General features: G+C 40.4%; 1 pseudogene; it reads left to right on the forward strand.

The window, feature by feature from the left end:
- The first annotated feature begins 563 nt into the window (after positions 1-563).
- On the forward strand, positions 564-20,592 carry LOC147661161 (uncharacterized; annotated as a pseudogene).
- The last annotated feature ends 708 nt before the right edge of the window (positions 20,593-21,300 follow it).

Consider the following 21,300-nt stretch of genomic DNA (forward strand, 5'->3'; position numbering starts at 1 on the left):
AAGCACTGAGTGCAACAAGGCCAATTCCTTTGGTCAATAAAATGTCCCTTCCTAGATCATTGGAAAAGGAATAGATGAATAATTTAAGTGAGTAGGGGAGTAAGTAACATCTAATAATTCATTAAAAGAATTACAAATATCTCACTATCATAACAGCCTGTTTCACAGAGAGTGTAAATTGATAGTGTTGGCTGCTTCTGAGAATCTGTGGCGCAATATATGTGCAACTTGAGTTTCTTTCTTAAATATGCACTATGTTTGCTCCCCCATCCTTGATTTCCAATGATCCCAAGCTCCCGATCTACACTGTTTCACCACTATCAGAAATGCAGCTCAAACTGATTTCCTATCTTGTTTTTGTCAATGCGTTCTTTGTGCAAAGTATAAGGTCATAAATATTTTTCTTTGTGTTCATTTACAATCTCTGACTCCGTTTCTACAGGTGACTGAAGCATGAACAAAAAAAAGTTTTAAATTTAGTGAAACACAATGAAAAGGATTATTTCAAGTAAAGTTAAAACATTCTGGAGCTCTAGAGAAGAAACACATTCTATGTACCAGGAATGGTGAGGAACTTGGAGCGGAAGAAACTGGTGAATGTGAAAGTTGTCAAATCCCTAAAGGAAACTGACCATAAATGTTTACTGAGTGTCAGTAACTGAGATTGAGGAGAACATTGGGCACAATTGATGCCCACGCAGTGCGCATGGGAATACTCAGTGTTGTAAATTCTGTTTGATGGTTTATGAGAAAAGCTTTATAGACCCAAACCCTCCCCAACAGATCAGTATCCGTAGATGTGATGTGACAGAACTGTCAAGAAGACTAATATCCTTGGTTTACAAGCGCATGCTTTTGTTTCCATCTTCTGTGATTCAGAGGAGTGAAAAAATTGTTTAAAAGAAAGTCATTGTAAATGCCCTTTCTCAGATGTCGTTACAGCAAAGGCGCTGGATTATCATTTCCAATATAGGAAGATTTTTCCCCACCAAATCTGTCTCTTGGGTTGATCCAAGTGGTTTCCAAGTTTCCCAGACCTTCAAAGTCAATCATGTACATGCCTTAGCCTTAGCCGGTAGGTGTAAAAAGCATGTACTGGCACAGAAAGCTTAAAAGGGGCCAATGTTGCATGATTGATAATACATAAAACCACCCTGGCATGCCCTAATCATCTGTCATTACTTGTGTGAACAAATACACTTAACAGGCAAACACTACACCTCAAAGACCTCGTCAGTGCTTTTAAAATTCCTAAATCAAATGTAATAAACTGGAGTCACAAAATCACCCGGCATAACTTGGAGAAAATGAATCCACGAGAAGCATCTTAATAAACATAAGGGGCTCCTCAGTGAAAGTGTATAAGAGAAGTTAGATAGGTGTCTTTAAAGGTAGGAACATGATCTCCAGGTAAAAACTATAATTAGTTAAATACAAATGTTATGAAGATCATCTGCAGTGCATTTTATAAGTTAATGTTGAGTGTAACATAAACAAGTACAGACTCTGGAATCAGATTTATTCTTAAGATAGCATGTATCCAGGAACAAACCCAAATCGGAGAAACAAACAACTTGAATACGAGCAAAGAATGTGAAAGCAGCTTTAGTTTTCAATCTCACCTCACTAAACACAAGAGAAATCACACTGGACAAAAGCCCTACCAGTGCCCTGAATGCCAGAAAAGCTTCAGTCATAAATCCTCTCTCATGCAACATGTGAAAACCCACACTGGTCAAAAAACATTTCAGTGTTCCACGTGCCAAAAAAGCTTCAGTTATTGGCGTAGTCTGATTCGACATCAAGTAACTCATAGTGGACAAAAAACGTATCAGTGCTCTGAATGCTGGAAAAGCTTCAGTCGGAAATCCAACCTTACTGTGCATGAAAGAATCCACACTGGGCATAAACCCTATCAGTGTTCTGAATGCCCAAAAAGGTTCCATCAGAAATTCAGTTTAACTGTACATGAGAGAGTCCATACTGGGCTCAAACTGTATCAGTGCTCTGAATGCCAGAAAAGCTTCAGTCGGAAAATAACTCTCACGAACCATGAGAGCACTCACACTGGGCAAAAACCTTATCGATGCATAGAATGCCATAAACAATTCGGTCTGAAATCCAGTTTAATGTATCATGAGAAAACCCACACTAGGCAAAAACCTTATCAGTGCTCTGAATGTTGGAAAAGTTTTATTCAGAAATCTGAGCTCTCTCGACATGAGAATACTCACACTGGACTAAAACCTTATCAGTGCTCTGAATGCTGGAAAAACTTTATTCAGAAATCTGAGCTCTCTCGACATGAGAGAACTCACACTGGGCAGAAACCGTATCCGTGCTCTGAATGCCAGAAAAGCTTCAGTCAGAAATCCAACCTCACTGTACATGAAAGAACCCACACTGGGCAAAAACCTTATCAGTGCTCTGAATGTTGGAAAAGTTTTATTCAGAAATCTGAGCTCTCTCGACATGAGAATACTCACACTGGACTAAAACCTTATCAGTGCTCTAAATGCTGGAAAAGCTTTATTCAGAAATCTGAGCTCTCTCGACATGAGAAAACTCACACTGGGTATAAACTGTATCAGTGTTCAGAATGCCAGAAAAGCTTCAGTCAGAAAATAAATCTCACTAGACATGAGAGAACTCACACTGGGCACTCACCTTCTTAGCTCTCTGAATACTGGAAAAGTTTCAGCCAGAAATCTGGCCTCACTCAACCTGCAAGAACTTACCGGGAAAAACCTTGTAATTGTTCTAAATGCCAGGGAAGTGTCTGCTGGAGATTCAATTTGATTCAACATGAAAATCAACAGCGAGAAAGAAAATTGTCCGTGCCCTCAATGTGACAAAAACTTCAGTTGTAAATGTAACCTTTCTACATAAGAGATACAATGCGGGAGAATAAAATTTGCTCACTGTAAACCCTGGGGGGAAGTTTCAGAACCGCAAAACCTTCAGATGAAGCAGCCAAAAAGAAATCAATCCGTTGATTATCCTACAAACTCTACTGAGAAAAGCACACAGCGAGGCATGGAAATGCTTGTAATAACTTAATTCCTTAGTAACTATTTGTGGCCTCATTCCATTCAGTGTGTTTTGCTCCCTGTGTGTTTATAAGCCGTGGCTCGGACCCACAAAGTCCATTCGATCCTGAACTTTGAGGCCACGCCCCTAGGATCAAGAATCTAAGTAACCTCAAACTGTTTCCAGCCTTAATGAGCCTCAGCAGGAAGCTGCAGCAGGAGTCCCTTTGTCGTAGGTCTCTATGGGACCAACATCTGCTCATGTCTGTGCCACTTAGGGCCAATCATTGAGAAAAACTAAAGGTGATGGATGGACTGGTAGTTGATCTCAGTAACATCCCACCACATCATTCTCTAGTCTTTGTACCACTACAGACAGGGCCAACTCCATACAAACCATTCTTGGCCCCACCATAAATAGTCCTAATGACTTCTGTTCTGAGGGGACACGGCCTCGTATTACAAAGATCCACTTTATTGACCTCTTTCCATGTCCTTTTTGCTAGAAATGGAACCTGCTTCCTATCTGCTGAGGACAGTTTCACCAGCTTTACAATCACATCAGATACACCCAAGAGAGTCTCATAGATAATCAGGCCTAATCATAAACTACTATATGACTAAAATACAACAAATGCTATTCAAAAACTATGTGCGGTCATTCTACCTCTCCTATCTTTTTCTTTGTAGAGTTGTCTGCCTCGACTGCTTAGTTTCTGCACATGTATACTTTTGTGGGGTAAATGTGAGAGGTACAGAGGGGAGTGGGTGTAAAATGTGTAATAGTTATGAATAAAGGGGAGGGCTAAGGAAGGAGTAAGGAGGGATTTAGGGAATCACAAGCACTCACCCACAAACGAGTAAACCCATTGCTATTTATAAACCACAGCTCTAAAGTCACTACAGGCCTAATGTACCTAAAACAGTTCTAAATGTACTCTAGCTCGGAGCCGGAGTAAGGGCAACAACACATACGGCCATCCACTGGAATTGCAACACACTCCCATAAATAATAATGGATCTACGGACATGAATTAAAACCCCATAGGAAATCATGGTAAATTAAATATTTTAAATTAGTTAAAAATCTAAATAAATTAAATTAAATGGCAACAAATATCTAAAAAGAAAACATAACTCATTATTTTATAATGTTTTAATAACATCTGTTTGATTGAAACACTAATATAACATTCATTTTTAGAAAAGTATAATTACATTTGTTATAATTAATGCTCTTCATCACATTTTTCACAAAATTATTAATACATAATATAAATGTTAATTTAGGTGGGACACCTTTAATTGAACTTTAAAAACAATATAATCTTCTATAGTTTCAACTTGGGTGGAATTTTCCCTGTGTAAAAAATATAAAGAACGTTTCAATTGTTCATTACACTTGAAAAAAATGTAATATTTTTATGTTAAATACAAATGCAACTTGTATATACTTTAAATATAGAACAAAGTAAGAAATGCTACTGTAATAATTTGTATTTTAATTAGATATTTAATTCATTTTAAATGTAAAAAAAAATATTTAAAGATCTGTTTAAAAATCCAAACTAGGTAAAATCATCTTAATTTCTATTATGTACTCAGAATTACTGAATTACCTTACTCACCTCTGTTCAGAGGGGACACATCCTTAAAAATGTATGTATAGAATTAATTCTTTTTTTATAGTTGCAATATTTTTAAAAATAAAAGATTAAAATATGTTATCACAAACTAATGAATTTTAAAGTATGTGTTGTTTTACAGCATTCTTTTGAAGGTATATGTAGTTTTATAAGGCAAAACACATTATTTTATCTTTATTTTCTAATGGGTTTGATTTTTAGGTCTCTCCCTCCATTATTTTCTTAGGGACGGTTTTGCATTACCAGTGGTTGGCCATGTGTGGTGCTGCACCTTCTATTGCTCCACTTTGTATGTAGTAAGTTTCATTTGTAAATTTTACTCCACCTCTATTTAAGTGTGTGCAGACGTAGAAGTCCACACTTTTCAGTAACTTTATACTTGTAATGGTGAATAGCTAAAAGTAGGAAAGTTACTCTAAGAGCATCCTTGCATGTATAGATTACACACAGGTGTAAGATACATTTGTGAATAGCCTCGAGGCGTCCAACTCAACCTGAGAGTTTCATTTTTGTGGTAATGCTAAAGTGGACGCCGCACTTGGGCAGTTATTAAAGTGAATGGGATGATCCTGCGAAAACAACAGAGCACTCGTCTGATGTGTTTGTTTGGCTGAAGAGCAGCAACAAATATCTTGAAGTAATTTTCCTGGACTTGCTACTTCACTCGGCCTCCTGATGGACTCTTGTATCAGCTATTTGATACTGTAGTAGTAGGATAAGGTACTTTCTCCATTTTGTTAACCATGTTATCATGATTTGATTTGATATGTACCCTTCTCCTCTTCCTATTACCTGATGTTGTTGTATTTACCGGCACATTGGTGCTGAAATCTCATCTGCTGTTATCTGGTTCTGAGGGGCTTTTATTCTTATACGATGAACAGTTATTACTCTCGTTGTACGGCTACAATGTAAGCAGCGAGAGCTCAAAATCTGAGATCCCTGCACCTTGAGCTGCCTTCATTGGTATTCTACCTTTACACGTGGATAACTGAAATATGAGTTTGAAGCGTTGATTGACCTTTGAACCTGTTGTGATGTAACTTGACGGTTACAAGCTTCATGTTTGAACCATCAGCGTGAGCTCCAGTACGCTGCTTGTTCTCACACCACAATCCGTACTTTCACTGGGATCATCAATCTTGAACCATCTCCATAACACGGAGCTCTGAAGACTTTCCAGCTGTTGTAACTGCCTGAAGTTTCACGCATTTTGATGGCCGTAAATTGTGGTTCAACTTGATGACCTAACTCTACTTTGTGTTCATTTTTAACTTCAAGCCACTTCTGTGCATCTCGTCAGCTTCTGGGACCGATTCAGTCCAAAACCTTGAATGAAATTCCAGTGATAATCATCACCAGAAACTGGACTTACTGGTGCCACCTTGAGCATGGCTAATGAGAACAAATACTATTTTGTATGTGGCTTCATCATTGAGTCAGTGGATCTGCTTTTTGTTCTTAATTGTCTTTTTTTGTGGTTTCGAAGACAGAACTAACTGTGTCCTTTATTTTCTTTGGGACAGCTGTTTTGCTAATCAATAATCCTTAAAACACTGACCTGGTTTTGATTTTACTCCAGAGTAATTATTAAATATTACTGTTTATCTAAACTTGGTTTGAATGTTGAATTTCTTTGTCTCTTTAGTTTTTACTACATTGTATTGAAATTTGTGACTTCCACTGTTTTGCTTTACTTTCGAGCATGGCCTTATTGCTCAACCCACGTTACCAAAAGCGAGTTAAGGACACTTTAGTGAAAGACACATTTACCATTTCTGACCAAAGTATGGGAACAGGAAAGCAAGCTGATTCCAGGAAGAAGACCATTGGCGGTAAAGGTTACTGTCTTAGGTGAATCTGCACTTACTAGATGAAAAATGTAAAAACCATGAGGGGAGCTGTTTGCAGCTGTGTCCCGAGATTGTGAGAATGTCACCCTCTCTCAAACAGCTGATAGAAATAAAGATGCACCCTGCAGACATTCAGGTCTCAACAACTGAGAATGCCCACTCCTATCAATCAACAGTCACACTGTTACCTGAGTCACTTTACAGTGTACTGTGTACAAGCATTTTACAGAAACAAGTTGTGTTGTGCGTTGTGAACAGGGTGTCATCCCCCTCTGTATGTAAATGAGCTTCTGTGCCCAGACACCCGAGGCTCCCATCTCTTCTAGTGCAGATGATAATGTGAACACTGTAACGTAATCAAAAACGAGGACTGTATCAAGAAATAATAGGCTTCCAAGTCACACAGCTGTGGTTATCTAGTTCGTTTTTGGTTTTCAATTTACGTTAAATTGCATCAATTTTCCAGTTACTTTTTTCTCAGTCCATCATTTTATATCACTCTTTGCGCTCCATCAATTAAACATACTACTAACATCAGTCTCACACTCCTAATACTACTAACATCATGCTACTCTTCTGATACTACTATCAGCACTCTCCCACTACGGTAATACTACTGAAAGCACGCCACTGTAGTATTAAGAGTGTGAGAGTGGTGTTAGTAGTATTAGAAGAGTGCTGTCTGTAGTATCAGAAGAGTGCTTTGCTGTCAGTAGTATTAAGAGTGTGAGAGTGATGTTAGAAGTATTAGAATGAGGAGTTCTGTCAGTAGTATTAGAAGAGTGGTGTGCTTTCAGTAGTATTACAGTAGTGTGAGAGTGCTGATAGTAGTATCAGAAGAGTAGCATTTAGTTAGTATTAAGAGTGTGAGAGTGATGTTAATAGTATTAGAAGAGTGCTGCCTGTGGTATCAGAAGAGTGGTGTGCTGTCAGTAGTATTAAGAGTGTGAGAATGATGTTAGTAGTATTAGAAGAGTGCTGTCTATAGTATCAGAAGAGTGGTGTGCTGTCAGTAGTATTAAGAGTGTGAGAATGATGTTAGTAGTATTAGAAGAGTGCTGTCAGTAACGTTAGAAGAGTGGTGTGCTTTCAGTAGTATTACAGTAGTGTGAGAGTGCTGATAGTAGTATCAGAAAAGTAGCATTTAGTTAGTATTAAGAGTGTGAGAGTGATGTTAATAGTATTAGAAGAGTGCTGCATGTGGTATCAGAAGAGTGCTTTGCTGTCAGTAGTATCAAGAGTGTGGGAGTGATGTTAGTAGTATTAGAAGAGTGCTGTCTATAGTATCAGAAGAGTGGTGTGCTGTCAGTAGTATTAAGAGTGTGAGAATGATGTTAGTAGTATTAGAAGAGTGCTGTCAGTAACGTTAGAAGAGTGGTGTGCTTTCAGTAGTATTACAGTAGTGTGAGAGTGCTGATAGTAGTATCAGAAAAGTAGCATGCTGTTAGTAGTATTAGGAGTGTGAGAATGATGTCAGTAGTATCAGAAGAGTGGCATACTGTTAGTAGTAATAAGAGTGTGAGAGTGATGATAGTAGTATCAGAAAAGTAGCATGCTGTTAGTAGTATTAGGAGTGTGAGAATGATGTCAGTAGTATCAGAAGAGTGGCATGCTGTCAGTAGTAATAAGAGTGTGAGAGTGCTGATAGTAGTATCAGAAAAGTAGCATGCTGTTAGTAGTATTAGGAGTGTGAGAATGATGTCAGTAGTATCAGAAGAGTGGCATGCTGTCAGTAGTATTAAGAGTGTGAGGGTGATGTTAGTAGTATCAGAAGAGTGCTTTGCTGTCAGTAGTATTAAGAGTGTGAGGGTGATGTTAGTAGTATCAGAAGAGTGCTTTGCTGTTAGCAGTATTAAAAGTGTGAGAGTGATGTTAGTAGTATTAGAAGAGGGCTGTCTGTAGTATCAGAAGAATGGTTTGCTGTCAGTAGTATTAAGAGTGTGAGAGTGATGTTAGTAGTGTTAGAAGAGTGGTGTGCTTTCAGTAGTATTACAGGAGTGTGAGAGTGCTGGTAGTAGTTTCAGAAGAGTGGCATGCTGTCAGTAGTATTAAGAGTGTGAGAGTGATGTTAGTAGTGTTAGAAGAGTGGTGTGCTTTCAGTAGTATTACAGGAGTGTGAGAGTGCTGGTAGTAGTTTCAGAAGAGTGGCATGCTGTCAGTAGTATTAAGAGTGTGAGAGTATTAGAAGAGTGCTGTCTGTAGTATCAGAAGAGTGCTTTGCTATCAGTAGTATTAAGAGTGTGAGAATGATGTTAGTAGTATTAGAATAGTGCTGTCTGTAGTATCAGAAGAGTGCTTTGCTGTCAGTAGCATTAAGAGTGTGAGGGTGATGTTAGTAGTATTAGAAGAGTGCTGTCAGAAGTGTTAGAAGAGTGGTGTGCTTTCAGTAGTATTAAGAGGTGTGAGAGTCTTGTTAGTAGTATTGGAAGAGTGCTGTCTGTAGTATCAGAAGAATGGTTTGCTGTTGTGTGTATTAAAAGTGTGAGAGTGATGTTAGTAGTATTAGAATAGTGCTGTCAGTAGTGTTAGAAGAATGGTGTGCTTTCAGTAGTATTACAGGAGTGTGAGAGTGCTTGTAGTAGTTTCAGAAGAGTGGCATGCTGTTAGTAGTATTAAGAGTGTGAGAGTGATGTTAGAAGTATTAGTAGAGTGCTGTCTGCAGTATCAGAAGAGTGCTTTGCTGTCAGTAGTATTAAGAGTGTGAGGGTGATGTTAGTAGTATTAGAAGAGTGCTGTGCTTTCAGTAGTATTACAGGACTGTGAGAGTGCTGGTAGTAGTTTCAGAAGAGTGGCATGCTGTCAGTAGAGTCAGTAGAGTGTAATAGTGATGTTAGTAGTATTAGAAGAGTGCTGTCTGTAGTATATGAAGAGTGCTTTGCTGTCAGTAGTATTAAGAGTGTAAGGGTGATGTTAGTGGTATTAGAGAGTGCTGTTAGTAGTGTTAGAACAGTGCTGTGCTTTCAGTAGTATTACAGGAGTGTGAGAGTGCTGGTGGTAGTATCAGAAGAGTAGCATACTGTCAGTATTAGGAGTGTGAGAGTGATGTTAGTAGTATTAGAAGAGTGCTGTCTGTAGTATCAGAAGAGTGGTTTGCTGTCAGTAGTATTAAGAGTGTGAGGGTGATGTTAGTAGTATTAGAAGAGTGCTGTCAGTAGTGTTAAAAGAGTGCTGTGCTTTCAGTTGTATTACAGGAGTGTGAGAGTGCTGGTAGTAGTTTCAGAAGAGTGGCATGCTGTTAGTAGTATTAAGAGTGTGAGAGTGATGTTAGTAGTATTAGAAAAGTGTTGTCTGTAGTATCAGAAGAGTGGTTTGCTGTCAGTAGTATTAAGAATGTGAGAGTGATGTTAGTAGTGTTAGAAGAGTTCTGTCAGTAGTATTAAAAGAGTGGTTTGCTGTCAGTAGTATTAAGAGTGTGAGGTGATGTTAGTAGTATAAGAAGAGTGCTGTCAGTAGTGTTAGAACAGTGCTGTGCTTTCAGTAGCATCAGAAGAGTGGTCTGCTTTCAGTAGTATTACAGTAGTGTGAGAGTGCTGTCTGTAGTATCAGAAGAGTGGTATGCTGTTAGTAGTACTAAGAGTGTGAGAGTGATGTTAGTAGTATTAGAAGAGTGTTGTCAGTAGTGTTAGAAGAATGGTGTGCTTTCAGTAGTAGTACAGGAGTGTGAGAGTGCTGTCTGTAGTTTCAGATGAGTGATATGCTGTTAGTAGTATTAAGTGTGTGAGAGTGATGTTAGTAGTATTAGAAGAGTGCTGCCTGTAGTATCAGAAGAGTGGTTTGCCTTCAGTAGTATTAAGAGTGTGAGAGTGATCTTAGTAGTGTAGAAGAGTGTTGTCAGTAGTGTTAGAAGAGTGATGTGCTTTCAGTAGTATTATAGGATTGTGAGAATGCTGGTAGTAGTATTAGAAGAGTGCTGTCTGTGGTATCAGAAGAGTGGTTTGCTGTCAGCAGTATTAAGAGTGTAAGAGTGATGTTATTAGTATTAGAATGAGGAGTGCTGTCAGTAGTATTAGAAGAGTAGTGTGCTTTCAGTAGTATTACACGAGTGTGAGAGTGCTGGTAGTAGTATCAGAAGAGCCGCATGCTGTTAGTAGTATTACAGGAGTAGAAGAAGTAAATGGGAATCCGGCATCTTTTTTAATCAATAAATGTGCTACCTGTTCCACAGTCAGACTGATGGGAGCGCCCAACCCACCCCTCCTGGGAAAGGATTCCAAGTTGTAGGCATTTCTAATAAACAACTAATAAGCTGCCAGCAAATGTTCCCGTACAAATTAGGTCAATGATGAATGGCCAGAAACTTAAACTTAAGATCCAGTTATTATGTTAGGGAATAACCTTGCAAAATTACTTGTGGCTTTTAGGGGAAGAGTCACAATTCATTATTCATTTTGTAGGTGTGGTTTATGAAATTACATTTTGTTGCGCCATGTTTTCATAAACATTCATTGTTTGCTGTCATTTTCACCTCATCATGAAACATGTAAATAATGTGTTCTCTCTGTCTAAAAAAAAGTGTAAAATTACTGTTTTGGGATACTTGCTGCAATTGTTTTATTTTACCCTTTTCCTAAATGCAGACTACATGTCAGTCCTCTTACTGATTTTGTACTTAAGAACTTTTCCTTGATTTTTAACTAAGCAGATTCATGTCAGTTTGCTATTTGATATTATAGAAAAACGTTTTCTTATTTCTAAGCACACATTTGTTGAGGTGGTCTGTCAATTGATTTACAGCTAGAGTTATTGCTGATTCTGGCTTTTGATATACTTTAGAGGTTACCATTATGTGATTCTCCTGCAAATATTATGAAAATTATTTCTCTGACTGAGTAACCATGTTTATGTCTTCAGTACTTATTTGAAACCTTTATTATAGCTTTGAAGCTTGTTGAAGCTCCAAAGGCAAGGGCCTTTACCGAGGGAGCGGTCCTTTAAGGGGCTGTATTACCTACTACGGCTGACTATAAGGTCTTTACACTGTTTGCCCCATGAGGGCAGAATGCGTTAATTAATAAAACAACGATGTCCCAGAGACGAGGGGGTTGAAACACCTCCGGTACTCCGAAGCCTTTGTTTCAAAGCTGTTGCTGTGAATGTTGAACAGTTAACAGCCGCATGCAGGACCATGGTGGTTAATTGTGGAACATTCACAGCAGTAGCTGTGAAAGGAGGCTGAAGTCAGCCCCTGGTTCTCCCTGTGCTTGGTTGTTTTGTAAATCCAGGACGGTTATTTGTAAAATGTGATGAAGTGTGATTGTCATCTGATGCAAAATTATTTCTTTACTTCCTTTTAAGGTATTCTGGGATGACAGGCAGTGCTGCGTGGCTGCCACCCTTGGGAAACAAAGAAAATAATTGTCAGGTAAGGATTCCTATAACTCTATTACTCCCTCTGTGCACTATTCTTGTTGTTATCAAACTTCTGATAATCACCTGGTGGAGCCACATTCCGCCTGGAACATGTTGGGGGAGTGTAGTGCAGGTCCAGTTCATTTTTAGGTCAGTTTTACCTAGCAGTTCCTTAACTATTATCACATTTGTCTCCTCCTCTACACCAAGTGATGATGGTTCACCCTGATTAGAGGTGCCATGCTGTTGCGCAGCTACTGAGTTTAGCAAGTGACTGTGATTTAAAAATGTTATTGAATCATTGTGTGCGTTCTAATGGGGCAATATTTTAAAAACTATTATAGGCACTCCTGCTTTTTTTCTTCATCTCAGGGGGGTGGGGGCTTGTGAGGGTCTTTTGCTCCTTCGCCGGTCCACCACGGCTCGCCAATTGTGTGGAAGGAAGTGAGTGTTTCATTGTTGCTTCTCTACTCCACTTCCTGTCCCAGATCGATGGGCAGTGCTCTAGTTGTTTCTGACGGGCCCAGCTATTTAATCTGAATGCCAGGCCGGACGCGCTGCAAACGCACGCAGCAGGCGTGCCAAAGACACGCCTGTCTGTGCCCGTCCGTGCCAAGTTTACGCCTTGTATCAGGGACGCTGGCCTTTTTATTGTAGATCCTGATAAACCCCTTGTTTACGCAAGAGGACAGCTCTTGGAGCTTCAATGACAGAAGGATGTGCACTGCAGGTCGATGAACTGTGAGCATTGGGCTATATGAAGGTAAGACAGTCATTCCATTTGCGGTAGCTAAAAAACCCAAGGTGACGTGTCAGCCCTACCCTTACCCATGAAACAGTCCTTTTCAGGGTATCTCCTGAGCGCCTGATCTCTGATTAAACATAGGGCAGAATTTAATAATTTTGTCTCCTTCAGTAAGCCGGATTGGGTATTTATTACTGAAACCTGGGCTAGAGATTGCTCAGGGCCTGACCTGGTGGAGGCCATCCCCTCAGGGTATGCTCTGTCCAGGAAGGATGGGGGGGTTTGGGAGTACTTTATAAAGACACCTTCTCGTGCTTCACAGAGGCCCTCACCACTCCCTCAGATCCCTATCAGGCCCTATATTTCTCCTTTAAGATCCTACCCACTGATAGTTTTGTGGGAGTGGTCACCTTCCGGCCTCCCGGACCCAGAGGAATGTTTAATCAGGACTTCAGCAATCGGATTGTGCCTTATTTGGCTAGATCCAATGTCACTCTTTTGGGTGATTTTAACTTCCATTTGGAGAAAACTCTGCTCTGAAATGCAGGTTTTCCTGGAAGCTATGGACTCCTGCGACCTTCCTCAGCTGGGGAGGAGCCCCTCTCATACGGCGGGACACATTCTGGACGGGATCTTCTCTAACGATCCGAGGATAGAGATGAATGATCCTATGCCACTCCCTTGGTCTCATCATTATGCCATTCCATTTTTTCTGCGAATTGCAGAATCCCACCCAGATCCTAATTTTAAAAACAGGGTGGAGATGAAGAGAAACCGTAGCTGCATAAATACGGAGGGTCTTCTAATTAAGTTTAGCAATTATTGCTGTCTCACCCACCTGGATGTTAACTCAATCTTTGATGATTTTTCCAACTGGCTCTTGGCGGCTCTGGACTCTCTTGCCTCTCTTAAGGAGCTTTATGTGGCCAGAAAACGCCCTTCAGCACCCTGGTTCACCGAAAGATTGAGAAACCTTAGGCAGGTATGCCAACAGCAGGAAAAAATATCGCGCTGTGAGCTTATCCCAGCCAAAAGGGACCTGCATAAACTCAGATTGAAGGAATACAGGCTAGCTATTAATGAGGAAAAAGTTATCTACTATACCAAGATGCCGGAATCCATCAAATCCCAGAGGGAACTCTTCACTGTGATTAATTCCCTCCTAGCCCCCTCGGCTTCTGCGAACACCGAGGTCTCCCAGGAACTATGTGATAAAAAGGCATGCTTTTGTATGACAAAATCAAGGACATATATTCCTCCCTGGAGATATCGAATGTCGGAGGGTCAAAGGCCGATAGTCCTTCGGATTCTCTGGTAGCTCCTCCAAAGGATTGATGATTGAGCACCTTTCACCCCATACTTCAAGAAGACATGGAGCGGATGTTAAGGGGAATTAGATCTGGCTCCCCCACGGAGGCCTGTCCCCTGAAGATCCTGAAACTACGAATGGAGGCTATTGTTCCTACTTTGACTGTAGTTCTTAATGCCGTTATTATCTCTGGTACAAAAGGGGGTGATGATGGACGGAGCATCTGAACCAATCAAACACTCACACTCAGTCAACAGATCTGGGTTTGATCCATCACCGTTCTTTATCCCACTCTGCCACCCCAGTTCAGACATGGTCATATGCAAATCAGTCTGACCCTGTGCCTCATGGGAACAGTCCAGCCCGAAGTTATTACGGCGTTAACCGTTGTTTTTAACAACATTCGACAACAGGTCGACACAAGTCACACCACCTTACTGACCCTTCTGGACCTAACGGCAGCCTTCTATACTATCTCTCCCCTTAGATTGGCTGGGAGGCTCCGGGAAATAGGGATTGAGTGTTCCGCCCTTATTTTGCTTACAACTTTCCTCACGGAACAGGCTCAAAGAGTTACAATGGGTGAATTCCTTTCTGCTCCTAAACGGCTATTCTGCGGAGTTCCCCAGGGATTCTCATTGCGTCCAACCCTTTTAACCTTTATGTAGCCCCGCTTGCCAGGGTTGTAAGATCTTTTGGCCTAGAAGTATTATCCTATGCTGATGACACTCAAATCGTGATTAGCATCACTGAGAGTGTTGAAGCTTCAGCAGCAAATTTTAAAAGCTGCATGCAGGCGGTAGCTTCATGGATCGTAGAGAACTATCTAAGACTCAATGGGGATAAAACTGAGATTTTACTTTTCGGAGACAATCAGGAGATTTGGTCCAGGGCCTGGTGGCCAGATGCGCTTGGATCTTGCCCTGGCCCTGGCCTCAGTGCCAAAAATCAAGACATCAGAGTTGATACCTCCCTCTCCTTGGGCCCCCAAATAAATAGAACAGTCTCCTACACCGTCTCCAACTTGTGCAGAATGCTGCTGGCAGGCTGGTGATGGGCCTTCCTAAATTCTACTCTGTTGCAGCTACCATCAAGAACCTTCATTGGCTTCCTTTGGGTCGGAGAATTGAGTTTAAAGTCCTGTGTTTGGTGCACAAGGTCTGATACAATATGTGATCAGAAGGCATTAAAAAACTGTTTTGGTGATATGTCCCTGGTAAGCAGTTAAGATCTTCCAGCAAGAATTTGGTGACTGTGCCTAGATTCAGGAAATCTTGATGGGGGGAGGTCCTTTTCGCTGGCTGTTGAACTCTCTTCCTCTTTCAATTTCGATTCTGCAAACTTATTCCTCATTCCGTAACGCCTTGAAGACCTGGCTCTTTACCAATAGGAATCTGTAATCCCTGTATCTATGGACACCCCTGATCATGATCCCTATCCGGAGCACCTTGATGCCCCTGGGCTAAGTTCGCTCCCTCTGTTTGTTCTTTCGGCATCTTTCATCTCTGGATCTGACTTTCATCTCTTTGCGTCCTCCCATCCTACCCTTTTCTGACTTGTCTACTACAAGCAAAAGACACAGTACATGTGGGCTTGCTTTAGGGTGGTGTGACCGGTGAAGCTGCTCCTGGTGCTGACCTTGGGGGCACTGTGTTAGAAGTAACGTATGTGTTTACAAGCATCTGCCGCAGAGTTTCCTGAGCCGGACCCCTGAGGTGAAAGTGGAAGATAGCCTTTTTTCTCTTTCCTCTGTTTTGTGTTTTTCTTTTCTTTACCCTTTTTTGTTTCCTTTACTGTTGTGCTGTTCAATAAAATGTCCCTTCCTAGATCACTGGAAAAAGGATTTGATTATCAGTCTAGGTTGGCAGGGGAGTAAATAACATCTAATAATTCATTCAAAGTATTACAAATATCTCACTATGACGCCAGCGGTTGCCACAGAAGTTGCAATTTGATAGTGTTGTCTGCTTCTGAGAATCTGTGTTTCTTTCTTAAATATTCACTTCTTTTGCTCGCACATCCTTGATTTCCAGTGATCCCAAGGTCTCTGTTTCGCCACTATCAGAAATGCAACTCAAACTGATTTCCTATCTTGTTTTTGTTAATACTTTCTTTGTGCAAAGTATAAGGTCACAAATATTTTTTCCTTGTGTTCATTTACAATTTCTGACCCCATTTCTACAGGTGACAGAAGCATGAAGACAAAAAAGAAGGTTTAAATTTATTGAAATACAATGAAAAGGAATACTTCAAGGAAAGTAAAGACATTCTCGAGCTCTAGAGAAGAAACACATTCTATGAGCCTGGAATGGTGAGGATGTTGGAGTGGAAGAAACTGGTGAATGTGAAAGTTGTGAAATCCCTAAAGTAAAATGATCATAAATGTTTACCAAGTGTCAGTAACTGAGATTGAGGAGAACATTGGCCACAATTGATCCCCACCCAGTGCACTTGAGAAAACTCAGTGCTGTGAAATCTGTTTGATGGCTTATGAGAAATGCTTTGGAGACCTAACCCCTCCCCAACAGATCAGTATCCGTAGATGTGATGTGATGTGACAGAACCGTCAAAAAGACTAATATCCTCGGTTTACAAGCGCAAGTTTTTGTCTCTGTCTCCTGGAGACGAGAGGAGAAAAAAGATTGTTTAAAAGGAAGTCAATGTAAATACGCTTTCTCAGATGTCGTTACAGCAAAGATGCTGGATTATCATTTCCAATATACAAAGCTTTCCCCCACCAACTTTTGGGTTGATCCGAGTGGTTTCAGAGTGTCCTGTACCTCCAAAGTGGATCATGTACCTGTCTTAGCCACTTAGCAAAAAAGCATATACTGACAGAAAGTATAAAAGGGGCCAGTGTTACGCTGTTGATAATTCATAACCCACCCTGGCATGCCCTAATCATCTATCATTACTTGTATGAACAAACATACCTAACAAGCAAACACTAAACCCCAAGGACCTTATCAGTGCTTTTAAAACTCCTAAATCAAATGTGATAAACTAGAATCACTAAATGAGACTAATTAAACTGGAGAGAATTTACCCGGACATAACTTGGAGAAAATGAATCCATGAGAGGCCTCTTAATCAATACAAGGGGCTCCTCAGTGAAAGTTAATAAGACAAGTTAGATCGGTGCCTTTAGAGGTAGGAAGTTAATGTTGAGTTGTAATATAAACAAGTACACGATCCGAAATCAGATTCAGTCTTAAGATGGCATGTATCCAGGAACAAACCCAACTTGGAGAAACAAACAACTCGAATAAGAGCAATGAATGTGAGAACAGCTTTAGTTATCAATCCCACCTCACTAAACATGAGAAAACTAGCTCTGGACGAAAACCCTATCAGTGTCCTGAATGCCAGAAAGGCTTCACTTGCAAATATATATTTGGAAAAAGGGGACCCCTATATAGTACTGTTGCACTTGCTATACATAGGGAAGAAGTAGGGTTAGGAAAGGTCTATAGCCAAGTGACAAAAATAATTGTTTTACAGTTTTCTAAAGTGAAAACAAAAGATATTGTTGACCAAATATAAATGATATATAAAGTCCAACTGTGTACAAAACCAATGAACATTAGATATTTCTGATATGATTTTATTCTTCTTTTTGTATACATATATATATATATATATATATATATAGACTTTTGTTTTCTTTTTTTCTTCTATTTTGATTTGTTTTTTTGGTGATTATTTTTTGTTATACAATATTCAGTTAAAATTACATTAGAAAAGATACAAAATCAATAGACATGAAACTGTGTAGAATGGTGAAGGCAAAGCGGTAGACACCACTTCACTCGCAAATATAACCTTACGGTACATGAAAGAACCCACACTGAGCATAACCCCTATCAGTGTCCAGAATGCCAGAAAAGCTTCAGTCATAAATCTAGTGTCGTTATATACGCAAGAACCCACACTTGACAAAAACCATATCAGTGCTCCTCATGCCAAAAAAGCTTCAGTTTTAGTGGTAGTCTGATTAAACATCAGAGAACTCACACTGGACAAAAACCTTATCAGTGCTCTGAATGCTGTAAAAGCTTCAGTAGCAAACACAATCTCACTTTACATGAAAGAACCCACACTGGACAAAAACCTTATCAGTGTTCTGAATGCTGTAAAAGCTTCAGTAGCAAATCCATTCTAACTCTACATGAAAGAACCCACACTGGGCATAAACCACATCAGTGCTCTGAATGCTGTAAAAGCTTCAGTCAGAAAAGCAGCCTTACAGTACATGAAAGAACCCATCCTGGGCATAAACCGTATCAGTGCTCTGAATGCTGTAAAAGCTTCAATCAAAAAGGCAACCTTACTAAACATGAAAGGACCCACACTGGGCATAAACCGTATCAGTGTTCTGAATGCCAAAAAGGTTTCTATTACAAATTCGGTTTAACTCAACATCAGAGAATCCATACTGGGCTCAAACCGTATCAGTGCTCTGAATGCCGAAACGTTTCTATCAGAAATCGGGTTTAAATGCACATCAGAGAATCCATACTAGGCTCAAACCGTATCAGGGTTCTGAATTTCAGAAAAGCTTCAGTCATAAAATAACTCTCACTCACCCTGAGAGAACTCATACTTGGCAAAAACCTTATCAGTGCTCTCCATGCCGGAAAGGATTCAGTCCGAAATCCAACCTTACTAAGCATGAAAGAACCCACACTGGGCTCAAACCGTGTCAGTGCTCTGAATGCCAAAAAAGCTTCAGATTGAAAGAAAGTCTCACTAGACATGAGAGAACCCACACTGGACAAAAACTATATCGGTGCTCTGAATGCCGGAAAGGATTCAGTTGGAAATCCAACCTTATTGTGCATGAAGGAACCCACACGGGGCTCAAACCGTATCAGTGCTCTGAATGCCAAAAAAGCTTCAGATTGAAAGAAAGTCTCATTAGACATGAGAGAACCCACACTGGACAAAAACCGTATTGGTGCTCTGAATGCTGGAAAGGATTCAGTTGCAAATCCAACCTTACTGTGCATGAAAGAACTCACACTGGACAAAAACCTTATCAGTGATCTAAATGCTCGAAAAGCTTCAGGCGGAAATCCAGCCTTACTGTACATGAAATAACCCACACTGGGCATAAACCGTATCAGTGTTCTGAATGCCAGAAAAGCTTCAGTCATAAAGCAACTCTTACTTCACATGAGAGAACTCACACTGGGGAAAAACCTTCTTAGCTCTCTGAATGCTGGAAAAGTTTCAGCCGGAAATCTGGTCTCACTCAACCTGCGAGAACTTACCTGGAAAACCTTGTCATTGTTCTAAATGCCTGGGAAGTGTCTGCTGGAGATTCAGGTTGATTCAACAAAAGATAACCCACAACGTGAAAGAAAATGATCTGTGCTCTCAATGTGACAAAAACTTCAGTTGTAAATGTAACCTTACCACATAGGAGAGACAATGTGGTAGAATAAAAGGTGCTTACTGTCAGCCTCGCAAAACATTTACATGAAGCAGCCACAAAGACTCCACTCCATTGATTGTCCAACAAACTGTCTACTCAGAAAAGAACACAGCTAGGGATGGAAATGCTTGAATTAACCTCATTCCTTTGTTACTATTTATGGCCTCATTCCATTAATCAGTGACACTTTATAAAGCGCGCTACATACCCGTAGGGTCTCAATTCAGAGTGTTCTGTTCCCTGAGTGTTTATAAGCAATGACTGACCCACAAAGTCCATTGGATCCTGAACTTTGAGGCCACGCCCCCAAGGGTCTGGAATGCATGTAACCTCAAACTGTTTCCAGCCTTAATGAGCCTCACCCGGGGGCTGCAGCAGGATTCCCTTTGTCGTAGGTCTCTAAGGGACCAACGTCTGCTCATGCATGTGCCACGTAGGGGTGATCATTGAGAAAAACTAAAGGTGATGGATGGACTGGTAGTTAATCTCGGCACCATCCCGCCACATCATTCTCTAGTCTTTGTGTAACTACAGACAAGGTCAGCCATATGCAAACCATTCTTGGCCCCATCCTAAATAGACTTCTGTTCCAAAAGGACACAGCCTCGTATTACAAAGATCCACACGAGTGGCCTCTTTCCATCTTCTTTTTGTTTCAAATGGAACCTGCTATCCCCTTAACCATGCCTCAGGCCTGCCACGTTCCATGCTTTGGCTCTTATCATCAACCTTGAACCATCTCCATAACTTGGAAGCGCCGAAGAATTTGCAGCTGTTGTAACTGCTTGAAGTTTCCCGCATTTTGATGGCCGTGGATTCAGGTTCAACTTGCTAGCCCAACTCTACTCTGTGGGAATTTTGCACTTCAAGCCACTTCTGTGCAGCTCGTCACCGTCTGAGACTGATTCAGCCAAAAACCTTGCTTCAAATTCCAGTGTTAATCATCACCAGAAACTAAACGTATCTTTGTCCTCTCGAGCATAGCTACCAAAGTCAGCTACAATTTTGTAGGTGACTTCCTGATTGATTCAGTGGATTTGCTTTTTTTTATTCATTTACCTTATTATTTGGTTTTGACAGTGGTTTTGCTAATTAGTAATCCTTAAATCACAGCCCACCTTTAGATTTTGCTTCTGAATAATTATTAAATATTCTTTTTGATCTAAACTTGGTTTGAATCTTAAAATTCCTTGTCTTTTTTGAATAAACTATTGAAATTTGTGACTTCCACTGTTTTTCTTTACCTTTGAGCGTGCCTTAGGCCATACTGCTCAAGCCACGTTACTAAAAGCGTGCTAAGAACACTTGGTAGAAGACACATTTACCTTTGCTGACCAAAGTTTAGGAAAATCAAAGCAAGCTGACTCCAGAAAGCACACTAAGGTTACTCTCTTGGGTGGCATCTGCACCAACTGTAGATGCAAAAAGTAAAGATTATAAGTTAAGCTGTTGGTATCTGTGCCGCAAGAATTTGAGACTGCCACCCTCTCAGTCTCAAACAGTGGAAAGAGCTAAAGATGCACCCGTCACAGATTCATATCTCAGCAACTAAGACTGCTCGCTGCTGCCATACAACACTCACACTGTTACCTGTATCACAATCCCTGTGCAATGTACAAACCTTTACATAAACAAGTTGTGCTGTGCGTTGTGAACAAGCTTTCACCCCCCTTTGTATGTAAATGAGTTTCTGTGATCAGACACTCCAGGCTCCCATTTCTTCTAGTGCGGGTGAAAATGTGAGAACTGTAACGAGATCACAAACAAGGGCTGTATTGAGAAATAATCATCTTCCAAGTCACACAGTAGTTTGTAGTTCTTCAGTGTTTTAAATGTACATCCACCCAGCATGTTCCAAGGTAGAGTAAAGTTTGCGAAGCACGACTCTCTTGTTGTCGGCTCCCCAGATTAACTCCATAAAAACAGAAACAG

Source organism: Lissotriton vulgaris, unplaced genomic scaffold (assembly GCF_964263255.1).
Source record: "Lissotriton vulgaris unplaced genomic scaffold, aLisVul1.2 SCAFFOLD_4260, whole genome shotgun sequence".
NCBI lineage: Eukaryota > Metazoa > Chordata > Amphibia > Caudata > Salamandridae > Lissotriton > Lissotriton vulgaris.